At 38.5% G+C, this 14,209-nt stretch overlaps 2 long non-coding RNA genes across 3 annotated transcripts; one reads left to right on the top strand and one right to left on the bottom strand.

Annotated features, from left to right (window-relative positions):
- Window positions 1–3,905: 3,905 nt before the first annotated feature.
- Window positions 3,906–6,483, bottom strand: LOC111259653 (uncharacterized). Of its 2 annotated transcripts, none has more exons than XR_002679758.2 (3): window positions 6,124–6,483; window positions 5,393–5,515; window positions 3,906–4,371 (listed from the first exon to the last, which is right to left on the bottom strand). It is a non-coding gene; the product is annotated as an uncharacterized LOC111259653 (long non-coding RNA). The 2 variants fall into 2 exon arrangements; XR_002679754.2 differs by having other exon boundaries at window positions 6,216–6,480.
- Window positions 6,331–11,908, top strand: LOC111259661 (uncharacterized). Its single transcript, XR_002679765.1, has 3 exons — window positions 6,331–6,420; window positions 9,477–9,944; window positions 10,418–11,908. It is a non-coding gene; the product is annotated as an uncharacterized LOC111259661 (long non-coding RNA).
- The last annotated feature ends 2,301 nt before the right edge of the window (window positions 11,909–14,209 follow it).

A 14,209-nucleotide genomic window follows, 5' to 3' on the forward strand; every position in this document is an offset into this window, starting at 1 on the left:
TCAACAACCCTTTTTTTTCTTTCAACAACAATTTTAATAATATATACGCGTTTGTATGTATATTTCATGCGGACGTAGCCCTTCGAGATAAATTTTAGAAACACATAAAAAAATATATATATTTTTTTTAAATGTTTATGCATAAATCCCAATTAGCATAATACCGGGTTATCGTTTCTAGGTGTTTTGGCCGTTATAATGCTAGGCTTTAGCCAGCGATTCGGTATTGCGATAGCATCTAAGAAACCTTTACCTTCCTTCGTTTACGATTTTACTGGGTCGATACTTCTCTAAATATTGGTCCGACCCCAAAGGAAGGCGATGCTACATAAACCATCTGCTTTTAGTCTTCAAAAAGTTGATGGGCCTAAGGTTATGTTTTTGAATCGCAGTAGAATTGCGTCGAGGGCCATGACTAAAGTGGCGCGCGCACATCTGTCAGTGGCAAACCGGCAGTATTTGAAAGAAAGTTGTAGTTGCGCTAGCGTTGTGGATCTCAAGTCACGGTCGTTCTTTGAACGAGGAACGCTTCCTTACCGATTTTTGGACACCTTAGTTCGTCGATTTCAGGCCAGTTTTAAGGTTATTCATTTGCCAACTTTCTTTCTTTTATTAATACGAGTATTATCTTAACTGGAATAGAAGAAGGCTTCTGTTATCCAGATGATTATCAATGTTATTACAACTTCCAATACATCGTTCTATTTTTGATTCACGAGCGCACATTTTATCTGCTTAAAATTCAATTGCAAGAACTTCTGGTTTACGTAAAGCTCCGTTTTGATTTTACTGCAACAAACATAACTATATCAAGTCGCGTTAGAGATGCAGCAGAAGACGTGATGGTATGATAAGCGGTAAGAGAGTACATGGAGGTCAGACACGGTGGTCGTGCAATCGGAGTTACTCCAGCGTCGCCTAGCAAAAGACAAAGAATCGGGGCATGATGCAAAAGAAGAAGGGAAACAGGATTGATTTTGACGATATGAAAAAACCAAATGTATATATCCACAAACAAAATCTTGAATTAATCAAATAAACGGAACTAAGCCACATACGTGCACGGGCATGCCGTGCCGCCAAAATTTGAACGTCGTCGAATTGTGACAATTTACTCGCTTATTTTATAGCTATGTATTGCCAAACATTTGGACTTTAATTGCAGAGTTTACGCGCCATGCAAATAAGTCAGAAAACATATATATACATGAAGCCCATTGTTTACTATGTAGGGCCTAAAACAGGTATTTCTAGTTCTACTGCCGACGCTACTGCCTCAGTGAAACATTGCTTGAAGCGGCTTGCCTCTTTGAGCACCAAACAGAACGCGTCTATCTACGGCGGATTTCCAATCCTAAATCGGCATGTGTTTCTAAGCCCATTTGTGACATCACGGGAATATGGCAATAGTATAAGTACGAAAGAAAAAGATTATCTACATATTAACTGTCTACCTGTATAATTACATATAATCCGCAGTATTTAATGTAAACTTGACAGCAGGTTTTTGTTTTGTTATTTCACTCGTTTGTCTTTGACCTGTTTATTTACCCTGACATTAGCTATTCATACATTTGAGCAACATAACCTCAATTACATTAGAGCTTATTGAGGTTAAAAAGTATAGACGATTCTTACAACGTAATTTTGTTTAGATGTAGATTTTAGCTTACTCAAGCGCAAACGAACTTCAACATACGGACCAACACAACAGAAGCAGCTAACGCGCGGCTACAATTTCCAGACAGGGACATATAAGTTACATTTCTCTCAGATTTAGGGATTCGTAATCATTGTGATGATAAGGGGGTAATAATAATCTGGAGAAACGGCCGCGAATATGGCATGAACTAGGTGTCCCTGCACTTTTTTATGTAAGCCTAGGGCCAAAACTAAGTAGGCTTCAAAGCCGCATAGGCCTTGCAACGGTCCTTCGTATCATCGAAGGGCGTGTCCCGAATAAAGAAGGAGATTTCGAAGATAAACGGGTCAATTCGGCAAATTACGGTATTAACATTATGGGTTGTGAAGCTGTTATAGATGAATCAGTACAGCCATCCATTTTGTACAAAGTTAATCAGAAAAAAGCTTTACTTCTTACCTATTAGTGCATTGAACACCTAGTAAAAACGTACCGAGTTACTACTGTAGCTTATCTAAAGTACTGGGAAAAATGTTGAAAAAATCAATCACAAACGTTTTTTTACGAATAGCTATCACTAGGCAACACATTTCTACAATTTCTTCCGAATCTGTTAAATTTTGAAGCACCGTAAGTTCTATCGTCTAGTACTTTGACCTTAACAACCTCCTAATTATATGCTATATCCTAATAATCACGAATTTATTTATTTATCAAATCATAGTATAGAAAAAACTTTCTAGATTTCAACTAGTTCTTAAACTTAGGTTCTACAATATTGATATGTGTATTAGATGCCCTTGATGAAAGATGTAGCTACCAAAAGTTGCGAGCTTCTGGCGAGAACCTGGCTGTTATCGACGCTAAAGTCTTAAGGATAGCAGTACAGTTCCGTGCGACAAAGTATAAAATGATTTTTATTGATTTCAATTTCGTCATATGATTGCTCAACATGGCCACAGTTTGAATAACCGATACATACTAATATCCACAATCTACCGTTTTCTGATGTCAAAACGTGTTGTACAATGAGTGAAATAGTAAAAAGCACGCTTTTACGATTCGTCCACCAAAGCTCGAAGCTTATATCTTTTTGGACCACAAAAAAATTAAAAAATCAGGTAACATCCGTGTTAGCATAGCTTAACATGTTTAATTTTCTCTGTTCGTCGCCTCGGCGGCTTTAAAAAATGGGCGCGAACTTCAAAACTCGCCTAGTTGAATAATAAGTGCCAATACTTTGACACGTAAGCCAACTGGGGTAACGTTCTTTTTACTATATTTGGTTTTAGACCATTCTATTTGCTATTGAGCTAAGCCCTTGTCTTATATTTTATTCAATTGTCCCCTTTTTGTCACTACTTGCTAACACTTACTAAGGACGAAGTCTGCGGCATATGCGCAGTTTTATGCAGGCAGACGAAACGTTAGAATATTAAGCAAATGGTCTTTGGCTGTGCTAAAGGTGTTATGCTCCAAACTCGTAATTATAATGCCGAACCTGTAGATCAATTGCAACGTATAGAAGTATTCCAATTCGGTATATTGTCTAGTTATTTTGGTTCTAATATTGTATTTCATTATATAATAACTATTATTCTAAAATGGTTTTCGCTACCATGCCGCACCTAGCTTCTCATTCACTTTAAAGAAACTTAAACCTGTTATTCTCTGTTAGATGGATTCGGCACAGGAACTTTGAAGTGTTAGAAATATTGGCATATAAATTGTACGTTGTGTGATCTCTAAGGCAACGATAGGCCGAAATCCTTAGTGCAAGTAGCCTTATCCCTTTACTGGACGTTCTATTCAAACGTTTGCTTAGATATGGTACGTAGAACTCTTTTTCTACGTTTTATAAATGTTTTGTCTTATGGATTTTTTTTTCGAAGGTAAGCGGTCAATAAAACAACAGGATGATTTACATATGAAGCAATCAAAATAGGATAATCTATGTAAAGTACGTATAACTAGAAGGTCTAAACAAAGAAAGATTGATGGATACGTTCATTAGTCACAGGACGTGCATCTGATCCTGTGAGCGTCTCTTACTTGCAAAGTTTTTTTAGTAATAATATTACTTTTCGACGTTCAACTTTGATGTCTCGAATCAACCAGAAGTAGCATAAGCATAAGAAACCTCACATTAATTAATTCTAATTCAACTTTTTCACCGATTTATCAACTTTAAATATTGTGGAGAATCCCTTCTATCGGCTAGTAGTTAAAGAAGTTCTATCAAAAATAAAAACAAAGCCTTCAATCCGATTTATCGTTTCATAGATCATATTTTGTTATATCGAATACGTTTCAACTCGGATTACTTGCACGAGCCTCTTACACAATAATACGCATTGACCATATGTCTGATGTGAACACGTTTGAGCTCCAACGATCCGCGACACTGCTATCTACAGTAGCTTCTTTAACCGAAAGCGGTATCGGCAATCTCAGAACAGCGTTGACCTCCTAGCGTCATTCCTCTATGCCACAGTGTCTACTCTTACAACCGTTACGTATTGGTTTTGCGGTTCTTGCCATTTCTTTCACAATACAGTTGTCGAACGTGACGCGCCAGCCTCGTCAATCGTTCGCTGACTCCGACGTCAGGTCGCCAGACGGACCAAAGGGACGGGTGTATTTTAACTCTTTCTATAATAGTTCTTGCTACCGCGCCGACAATGTCATCGCACCGACCCGTTACGGAGACGTCCACAGGGCACACGACACTGTACCGCAGCATAGTGAGCGAAAGGCAGTGGGTTAGTTCGTTCGAACTGGTTAGATTGAGTTATTGATAATAATAGTGGGTCGGACGATGCTAAGCCACTAGACTGGTTGAGACTTTAATAAAGCCATTGGGCTGTTCGTCACTGGGGGGAAAAAAGGCACGTAGCATTTTCCGCCCCTATTTTCGTTCCCAGTCATTCTTCTATAAGATTGAGAGGATTTTAGTCCTAGTTAGGTAATAGTCCAAATATAGCTGAGGACCCACGGAGGCATGTAAGCGATGGAAGCTGTTTTTACTTCGGGTCATCATGTATTCATTAAACGAGAGAAGAGCATCATTCACCTTCTCTCAAGTCGAAGAACTAGTTCAAAAAATGAGAGAGGTTCCTGCTTATTATTGCAGGAAACAATCCATATTTTTGTGATATTTTTTACGGAAGCAAGCCGGACCCACACCTCTCAGGGGGTAGTTTTTCGATCTTTCAAAGCTCTCTTTTGTACGCTGGGCTTGACGTTTTTATGTGGTGAGTGCTGTCTAAGCGCGTCGTATCAAAAATTGATCATATACAATTATTAGAATCCTCAAAAATAATCGAGAGTACAACAATTTTTCTTATAGTCAGCCGTTCTACCGTATCATTTTTTATCATTCGACTCTATAAGTGCCTCTTGCAATACGACGATCCACATCAACTTTCTTCCTTATCCTGTGATTAATAAACCATCGCTTGCGTTTGTTGTAGATTATTATGTTATTTATGTATATATCTCTATATCGTGATACTAAATATAATAAAGGCCAAATATGAGAGCTAAGATCTAGTATTCCGCATACTTTCAGGTGGCTCATTGCCTTTAATTTTTTTTTCTAAATTGACAAAGTTCTTTTGTGATTCGTAGTGACTTTCGTTGCTGCTATACTGCACGCATGGACATGTACACCGTTCGGGTCTCCTAGCATTCGTCTATAAACTCGATCGACTTCATCAATGAAATAGATAAAAAAAAATCACTATTTACCTGCAAGACACGAACTCAGCTATCTACGTATGTAAGCAAGAAACCCATTTGTACGGAAGGTCCTCGTTGCTTTGAAAAGTTTCCACATAAAACGATTATAAAGTCTCCTTGTACAAGTGAACACTGGAAAGGGTCAGAATAAAGGACGCATAAGGATTTCTCGTTGGCTTCGATGACGCATAGCTGCTCTACTACCATTAACTACAAAATTGTTTGCCTTATAAGATAACTAATTCTAATGGATCTTAGACCGCTTGGCTCAAACACGGTAATTCGACCAATTCAGACGAGATTTCAGATAGGGTTCTGTCATAGCGTACTTCGAATACCAGTTAGTATGGTTGATTATCATAGGAACTTGAAACGTGTTTTTTTTTTCGGTATTTTATTATTATTCAGTCAGCGATAAGCGTTAGTTCAGCAGAGCTGTTTTATGCTAGCGGAATCGATGCAATCTAAGTCTCAATGAGGGTGTTCCCACAATTTTACTTCATCTATGGCTATCAGATCCCAGCTTTCATATGGCAGCAACATTGACCCCACGTGACTCAGATTTTATCGCAGACATGTTACTGATCGAAAGTCATCTGGCCAAAAAAACCGTTAACAAGCCAACGTATCAACGACTAAGAGTTTTTTTTTTTCAGTTTAGTTTACTTAGGAGATTTACTGAGCCATGTGAAGTAGGATAAAAATGAGCTATACCCGTACACAAAGGCATAGCGTCTTACCAGTACGCTGCAATTAATATATGTATAGTTTGAATCCTAGCGCTCCCGTTTCAGTTGAGTAAACAAAAGAAATTCGCAAAAAATGTACGTACACAATCGTTCATAGATACAATCACTGAATAAAACTCATGTTAGATGTGGTTACGCGCGCTCCCAAGCGAGAAAGGGTTTCAGACGTAATGTCGGAAAGCAGAACAGTTGCAAAAAGGAGAACGCGTGCAGTTAACATGACTATGTTAGACGCACGCGCCCGTGGAAGGTGCAGGACTTCTGAAACGTTCAAACTGTAAACACAAGGTACCGTCAGACACAAACAATACATATACGACAAGAATACCAACTTCGTACGCAGAAGATGCCGTAAATCTTTAACACTATTTCTATAACTTAGCTGTTTGGATTAGCTACATGAAAAAGGCGGTAAGAAAAACGCGTTGTTGAAAGACAGCCTGGATGAACACATCTAGAACACTTTTCAAACAACAGTTTATCAAGAATAATACGACTTCTTGCTAAAACTTCCGTAGCTTTAGGCGTCGAAGTCCAAAAACAGCAGTGCAAAAACAACTGGTACTGTTTTTTTTAGGGAGTGGGTTGGGACTTTTTTTTCTCTACCAAACTCCATAACAAGTAATAGGCTAACTATATGAGGGTATTTCTACAAAGCGAGATAATAGCATTTTTCAGCACGCGCGCCATTTATCCATCTGTCCGCAGCATAACCTTTCACTCATGCATAAAATCCAGACTGAGCAGCCACCTTCTTATGGTTGTGCGTATTTAAAAGTTGGAAAAATGATTATGAGTATATAATCCCAAGGGTTTCCCCAAGCTAAGTCGCAAACAGGCAGGCATCGTATTGTGCTACCTATTTATTTAACCCGAACCGTGAAGTCGTAGGTAGAAATAAATTACTCCGTTCCAACCTAACGAAACTGATTCAGATAATTGTGATTCTATCCATTTTTGCAGAAACTGTCTTTTTTTTAGGTTATGTATTACCCTAAGGGCAAAATGCCTTTCTGGATTGAAAGATGTGACGAGTGCAGTTGATGTGAGGATTCGTCTGTCGTAAATTAGAGGACAATAACCTATGAGTTACTGTCGTTTATGTATGAAGTACATAGCTTTCTTACTTAGAGATCTAAATGATTGAACCGATACGTTCTCGGAAAAAGATAAAAAATGTCTGCTCACAGCTGTCTTCTATTCACACGTCTTTGATTTATGTGTTTAGAAACTCGAGGCTCGTCCCTGGTAGTTTAGTTATCGACAGAGTAGCACCGGACCTTTCCAGCAGCTGTTGTCGGTAGATAATCGAAAAATCGTCTACTTTACAAATTTTGCCAAGATTGCCTAGGAAAAATAAAGCCTCGAAATATCATAAATGTATAATTAAATCTTCTTTGGCAGCCGTGCTAACGATTGCAGAATTCTGAGAAAAGAAAGAAACAATACGCTTTAACTAAAAAGAATCGGAGCAACTGAAGTTGAAAAATATCAAAACTTGAAGCATTTCAGTGTATGCAAAAAGGTGATTCATTAATTAGAGCCTTTAAAAGGTCCTTGTTGTTGTTGTTGTTGTTGTTGTTGTTGTTGTTGTTGTTGTTGTTGTTGTTGTTGTTGTTGTTGTTGTTGTTGTTGTTGTTGTTGTTTCAACATGTTGTTATTAGCTAGGAATTGTGCTGTCACCCTAATGGTTATAACTGATCTGACTGAGCTTTGATTAGACGGTTGAGCAGCAACAATTTTAACAACAACTATGCTAGTAATAGTAACAATATTGCTCTAATTTAGTATATTGTTTTCTCAATCGACTACGCTCCTGTATAGCCACTCATGACAGTTAACAGCAGGACACGGATCGATTAACTTTTTCCCAGTTCATTTGTACGTATACGGTTAAGTCGGGCTGTTAGTAAGGCTTGCGTATAACGCAATATACGTTCGCACGAGTCGTAAGTGCATCAATTACAATCAAGTTACTGTTTAGGACAAGAGTATTGATAGCATAAGTTAGTGTTGAAGTTGAGCCCTTGCTTGATAATATTAAACATAGTCAGACAGGTTAACAACGAGCAGCTTTCAGAGAGAATTACGTTTCGTAAACACATTCAAATACTTGATAACTTTATATAAGTGAATGCAAATGAGAGTGTTTCACTTTTTTTGTTTTTATATATATTCTGAAGTATTGTTAAGTAATCTGAAGTACTGTTAAGATAGTGAAGCTGCTGCGCTTCATTGGTTTAGGTTGATTTTTTTCATTTCTGAGATGAGAGAAATTTCATTTTTGTATGAGACCAAAACTGACTTTGCTCTCATATAAAAATGAAACCTTTTGACCCTCAACACGTTTCGCATACACTTAAGAAAATTCATCCTAAATAACTTAGTTAGGCTTGTGTTTACCTAAATTTGACAAATGATTTTGTGCAGCTGAACCCTAATATTCAAAACACAGTAAATAAAGGGTCGTTCCTTGACCTTCATTGTCATCAGAGCATTTTGCAGGTTGCGCACAGCTACCTGAAATGGCCACTCAGTGTACATCAGTTGGTTGAAAGGTAGCTTATTATTAAAAGTTACCTTATGCATTGTGCTGAAGCCGACTCCAGAAATATCTTATTCCTGATACGATGCGGCTGATTTCGAGTATCTAACGCATACGAACTGCAATTATACGGATCAAACATATTCTCGCTACGTTTAACGAAGTACTTCAAGTATCCAAGAACGACACACTGCGGTCTGAACCATTCTGCCAGTGTGTCTCGTTTTGGCTTGACAGCATGTAAAGTTTAGCTCACCCAAACGTTTGAATAAACATGGCTACCGCATACGAAGGTAAGACACGTTATTCAGCTCGCACAATTAAGGAAGATTTATTTGTCTCATATATATCGCTGAACGGTAGTCCGAGAGACGTAACAAGGTAACAATCGAATTGGTCACCACAAAGCGGTGCTGTGGTAGATACTAGTGAGGTGCAATTGAAAGAATTACTTCAAACGGCCTAAGCTCCTATGCAGTATATAGCGGGGCTGAGATGACCAACTCTAATTCGAGCATATTCTACTTTTAACAGAAATCTTCCTATAGAAGCATTGCATACTTTATTTGAAACACCTAATAAATCCAATCGAGATCGAGATACTTTTAGTTTGAAGATAGATGCACTCAGTATCAAGCAGTTGTTTTTTTCTTTACTTACATAGATAGTTTTTCTTATTGTTGAGTCAAATGGGCTCTTGAGACGAAGCAGTTTTATCTGACTGCTGAGTATCAGATCATATTTAATGTGTGGCTTATCTTTCTTCTCTCGTCTTCGATATCGATTGGCCTCCCACCAGCACCAATACCTCTCCAAACGCGGAACTAACAGGCTCTGTCTAACAGCGTTCAACTGGATACCGCTGAGCTGTCATTGCCCCCGAAGAAATTCAACAAATTTCGAGAGGGAGAACTTTCTTCGAACAATCGCTGGCACTTGCAATTCTAATTAATGCATACCGCTAACTGTTAATATATGTCTGACATGCCCGTCCGCAAGACGGCATTCGCCCCATATCGTGTACGTCCGCCACTTAATAATATCTTCTCGACTGTAGTAACTTAACAATAATTTTATTGCTGTCACTATTATCTGATCATCTGCGGCGTTCAGACCGATCAAAGCTACAGTACAGCGAACATGAAGGATCGATGGCGCGTTGTTTCGGTGACTTTGAATACCTACTAACCAACGCCAAACGAGATGATCACCGAGTCGGGACTCACCTGGTAGAATGAATGGCTCAACAGAAACGTACTCCGAACCTGTACGTGTCGTCGTATCATTATAGATCATATACCGATTTACCTGTTTGAACTAAATCTCAGAGAAAAACCAATGTTAAATATTCGTCTACGAAAAATTAGCAACGTTGGATAGTTTTTGCATTGTATATTCTTTAATATTTTATTGTAAACTGTGGCTTTGTTTTGAATATAAGTGCTCATTCTCTAATTAAATCAGGCCGTGCACTTAATAGCTAGCTTTTAACAAAAGCCTTTATAGGGCTTATACCTAGACCGCTGATTCAAAGTGACCAAATGCGATACTAAGCTCTGAAGTAATCGGGACATTCTACTAAATAGCGCTGACCTAAAAAAGGAAAATTTGGTCCGAGCTATAGACGGGAAGCGTACCCCAAATCAAGATTAGGGATAGCATTGTTAATCTCTATGCTTGAAAAGGCACCTTGTTTGCTGAGTGAAATTGCTGATCAATTACCGTAACGTGCTTTTTCAGCTATCCAACCGTGTACAACAGTCAGAAACATCATACCTAATTTAAAAGAACGGCTGGAGGGACCAGGCAAGGACTCATCATATAGTCCCTCGCACAGTGCTAAGGCACCGTGTGAGGAGGTTATCTTAATGGACACGACGTTTTCCAAAGTTACATCTATGGCACTAAGAGGGCCCAGTCAAGCATTTGTGTCGACTAACTGAAAAGCGACGGACAGTGCCTTCCATAAACTAGGAACACGCATACTGATGGCAAAATTAAAAGAGCCTTCCAATGGTATGAGAAGCTTTGACAGCTCTTGAAGAACAAGCTTCGTGGAAAGGAGCTGGCAAGGAAAACCCTTGCACAGAAAGAGCGACCGCAGAAAATAGGCCTAACGAGATCTACAGTGGACGCGGATGATGCTGCAGTGCAGGGTTAGTTAAAAAGGCGCGGTAATAATAGCCTGTGTTTGAGACTATCGACTAGTCTGGAGATGTAGGAAAACCGACCAGGAAGACTCCGGCCAACTCATCCTTATTATTACCCTTATTATTTGGGGCCCGGCATGTGGCATAGACACTTTCCCAGGGACTGGTACGTCTGCATTTGCAGATGCTCAACGTGTGCTGTAAAGTTTTGAAATATCATTGTGCTAAGATTTCAAACAAATGTGGCTGGAAAACAATATCACTAGAATCGTGCACATTTCTAAGGAACGAGTAATTTTGCAAAGATTCGTATACCAAAGACAAACCTTGTGTCTAAAAGCCTATAAACAGTAACTGTCAATTGGCTTCAAGATGCTCTTGAATCGGTTGATGCCTTTAGTTGATTTGAATTGTTTTCGGGCATAAAAATTTGGTTATTGGGGATGCGTATACCATTTCGATTTAATTTTCTAAGGTTGTCAAGGCGTCCTTCACCTTACAAATGGTTATTTATCACGGAGACAGGTCAGCTCGATCAGGCAACGATTGACAACTTTCAACGCACGATAGGTAGGCAAACCTATGACGACACCGGGATATCAAATTGAGTCAGACCTTTACCTCGTGTCATAATCTAGTAACCAAAATAAAGAATATGTAGGACTCGGATTACGTGATACATAGCGGGAAACGGTGGATTTCAAGATCTATAAGCGACAGAGATCGGTAGGTGCTGACAAAGGGTTGTAGAACACTTTTCATCTGAAAATCACTGATTTATCAACAAGCCTGTTAATTTAGTTAGACCTGAACGATCCGAGCGTGTTACCTTCTTTTTAAGCAATACGTCTTAATGTCTGCTCTGTTGCTGCAGGATACAGAATAAGAATGATTCGAGTGAAAAAAAAAGACTCGCCCAACAAATGTGGACCATCAACACGTAGGTCTAGGAATTTTTATAATAAATAAGTAAAATATTTTCTTATGTTTCGATCTCAAAAAAGTTACCCCCTACCTCTTGGATGATGGTTTCATTATAAAAAAAGAATAAAACTCATAAAAATAAAGCATTTCGACCATAATCAAGAGATCCAGATCCTTATCGGCTTTTATCCTCTTAACGAAATGAACTAGAGCTAAGCTTGGAGCTAAAATTCAATCTTGAACTAAATCGTGATTTAGCCCCGCTAAACTTTTTTCAAGGATCACAAGCATAGTTGTATTTTTTTTTTAAATTTGTTTTTTAATATTTATTTATGTATTATTTCATCGACTCTCAAATGTAATGCTCTAAGCGAAAATCTTAAAATTTGTTGTATTGCTAAATATACAATAACAATTATCCCAGGTTCTATAGTTGTTATATTCTGTTTTCTGCAAAAACAGTTTAGCACTACATTTCACAACCTTCACTTTCGAACCCCATTGAAATGGTTCATTTCTTTTTTTAATATTTTTTTTTTCATATTTATACGATCGCTCATAACCATACTACACGCACAGACTTTGGCTGTGGTTGCCAGTAAGTTTCAATGTGCTAGTATCTTAACGAAGCAACTCAGAGATCCGGGCGGTTCTCACGTCGGATAGTGTAACATTATTAAACAATTAGATTGTATCGTTGCGCGGGCCATAGGTCGACTTGGACCAGCGTATGCGGTTGGTAAGAAAGCCTTGCCAGACCATTTGTTCATCTCGTCGTGGTAACACCTAAACCTTTGCATTTTCAATCGTCGTAGAATCGTATTGATCTGACGTTCCTTAATATGGCTTCCTGCCGTTCGGTATCAAAACTTGCCGCAGTTACGCAGAAAAGCGACACTTTTTAATGACACGTTCTTAAAGCTGTAAGTAATTTTCACACACTCCTTGTAAATGAGTGGAACTTGTTTCTGTTCCCTTCAAAAGCGATCGGCGTCGTAGTTCTCCGTGAGAACCTTTGTTACCTCGTCGAAATTTCGAGTCAGACTGGCCATCATAGGAAGTAACCTAGGCTGCCTTTCACGTTCGCGCTACACAGGTGGCTACCGTGGACGACGTTCTATCACAACGAAAATTTACTCACTTAATCAACATGTGCCTATACATTTAACAGCCCTGTTAAAGTAGATAAATATTCAGCCGCTTCCAACTGGGCATACGCCACTGACAAAGCGACCAGCAGTGAGGACGCGAGTAATGCTAAAGTTAGTCATATGTCAAAATGTAAACAAAGCATACAATTAGCGCGGAAAGTCTCGCGAACATACCGTATTTCGCCAAGTTCAACTTTGTACCAAGCTTTAAAAAAACACATACCTTGGGCCCGCGGTTCCTTTCGACTCAAAGCTAAGTTACGGCTTCGATCTTGTAGCCATTATAGAATAACGAAATTGCTCATTGATTGTGAAGTTCTATAATGAACTTCACATTTTAGTATTCTAACGTATCAATCGGTAGCGTCTATTTGGTTAACACAATTGTATACGATAGTGCACTATCTTGGCGGTAAGGCTTGCTTATTGCCCGGTATAGGATAAGGACGATGGCTTACGATCAGTGATGATAACCATTTCCTAGTTATAAAAGTGGGCTTAGCCTTTACCTCAAACAGGGTCCTGCTTCTACTTAGTTATTCATTGTGTAGAGTTTTACAAGTAAGTTCACAGAGATTTGTTCCCTTGTCCCCCAGAGGCATTTTGTAATGCCTGAATCCCTTCCTGTGCATCCTAGGCATTACTTTAAACATGGGGCCCGATTACATCACGACTATTACTTCCAGCGAAGAGCGTGCTTAGAACATAAATCTTTTTATACAGGATAATTTAGGATACTAGATTTCAATGTGTTGACGGCTCTGCTAGAAGTCACGAACTAACCGTGTGCGCCATACATCTTTCACAAATGTTTAAGTAATTAAATAATTAGGTAGATGTCTTAGAAAATAAACCAGTGACTGCATAGATGTACGTGGCTCGTATTCAACGTATTAAGTAGCTGAACAGTTTGTTTGATTTTGTCTCCTTCTCTGATGTTGTAATTCTCTGGTAAGACGATATAAAACACCGTTCACTCAGGAGCCCATTATCATCGTTCTGTACAGGTTAGAAATGTTTATCTCAAGTACAAAGTATATACTAGAAGCCAAATCTACCATTAAAAATATATCTAGATATGCTTTAATACATTTTTCGCTTTTTATGCTTTAATACAAACTAATTTTCATCGTGTTACTTTAAGTTATCTTTTGATCAATATTATTTTTCACTGATATCTTGGAAATACACAAAGTTAATCGCTTTCTCGTTGACGATTGGGGAAAATTGATCCAGAGGCACTACAAGAGTATGTATTTAGCGCTGTCTTCAGAAAAATCTACGTGTCGTTCATTTATGTATATAGA

This window comes from Varroa jacobsoni, unplaced genomic scaffold (assembly GCF_002532875.2).
Source record: "Varroa jacobsoni isolate VJ856 unplaced genomic scaffold, vjacob_1.0 scaffold_36, whole genome shotgun sequence".
Lineage (NCBI taxonomy): Eukaryota > Metazoa > Arthropoda > Arachnida > Mesostigmata > Varroidae > Varroa > Varroa jacobsoni.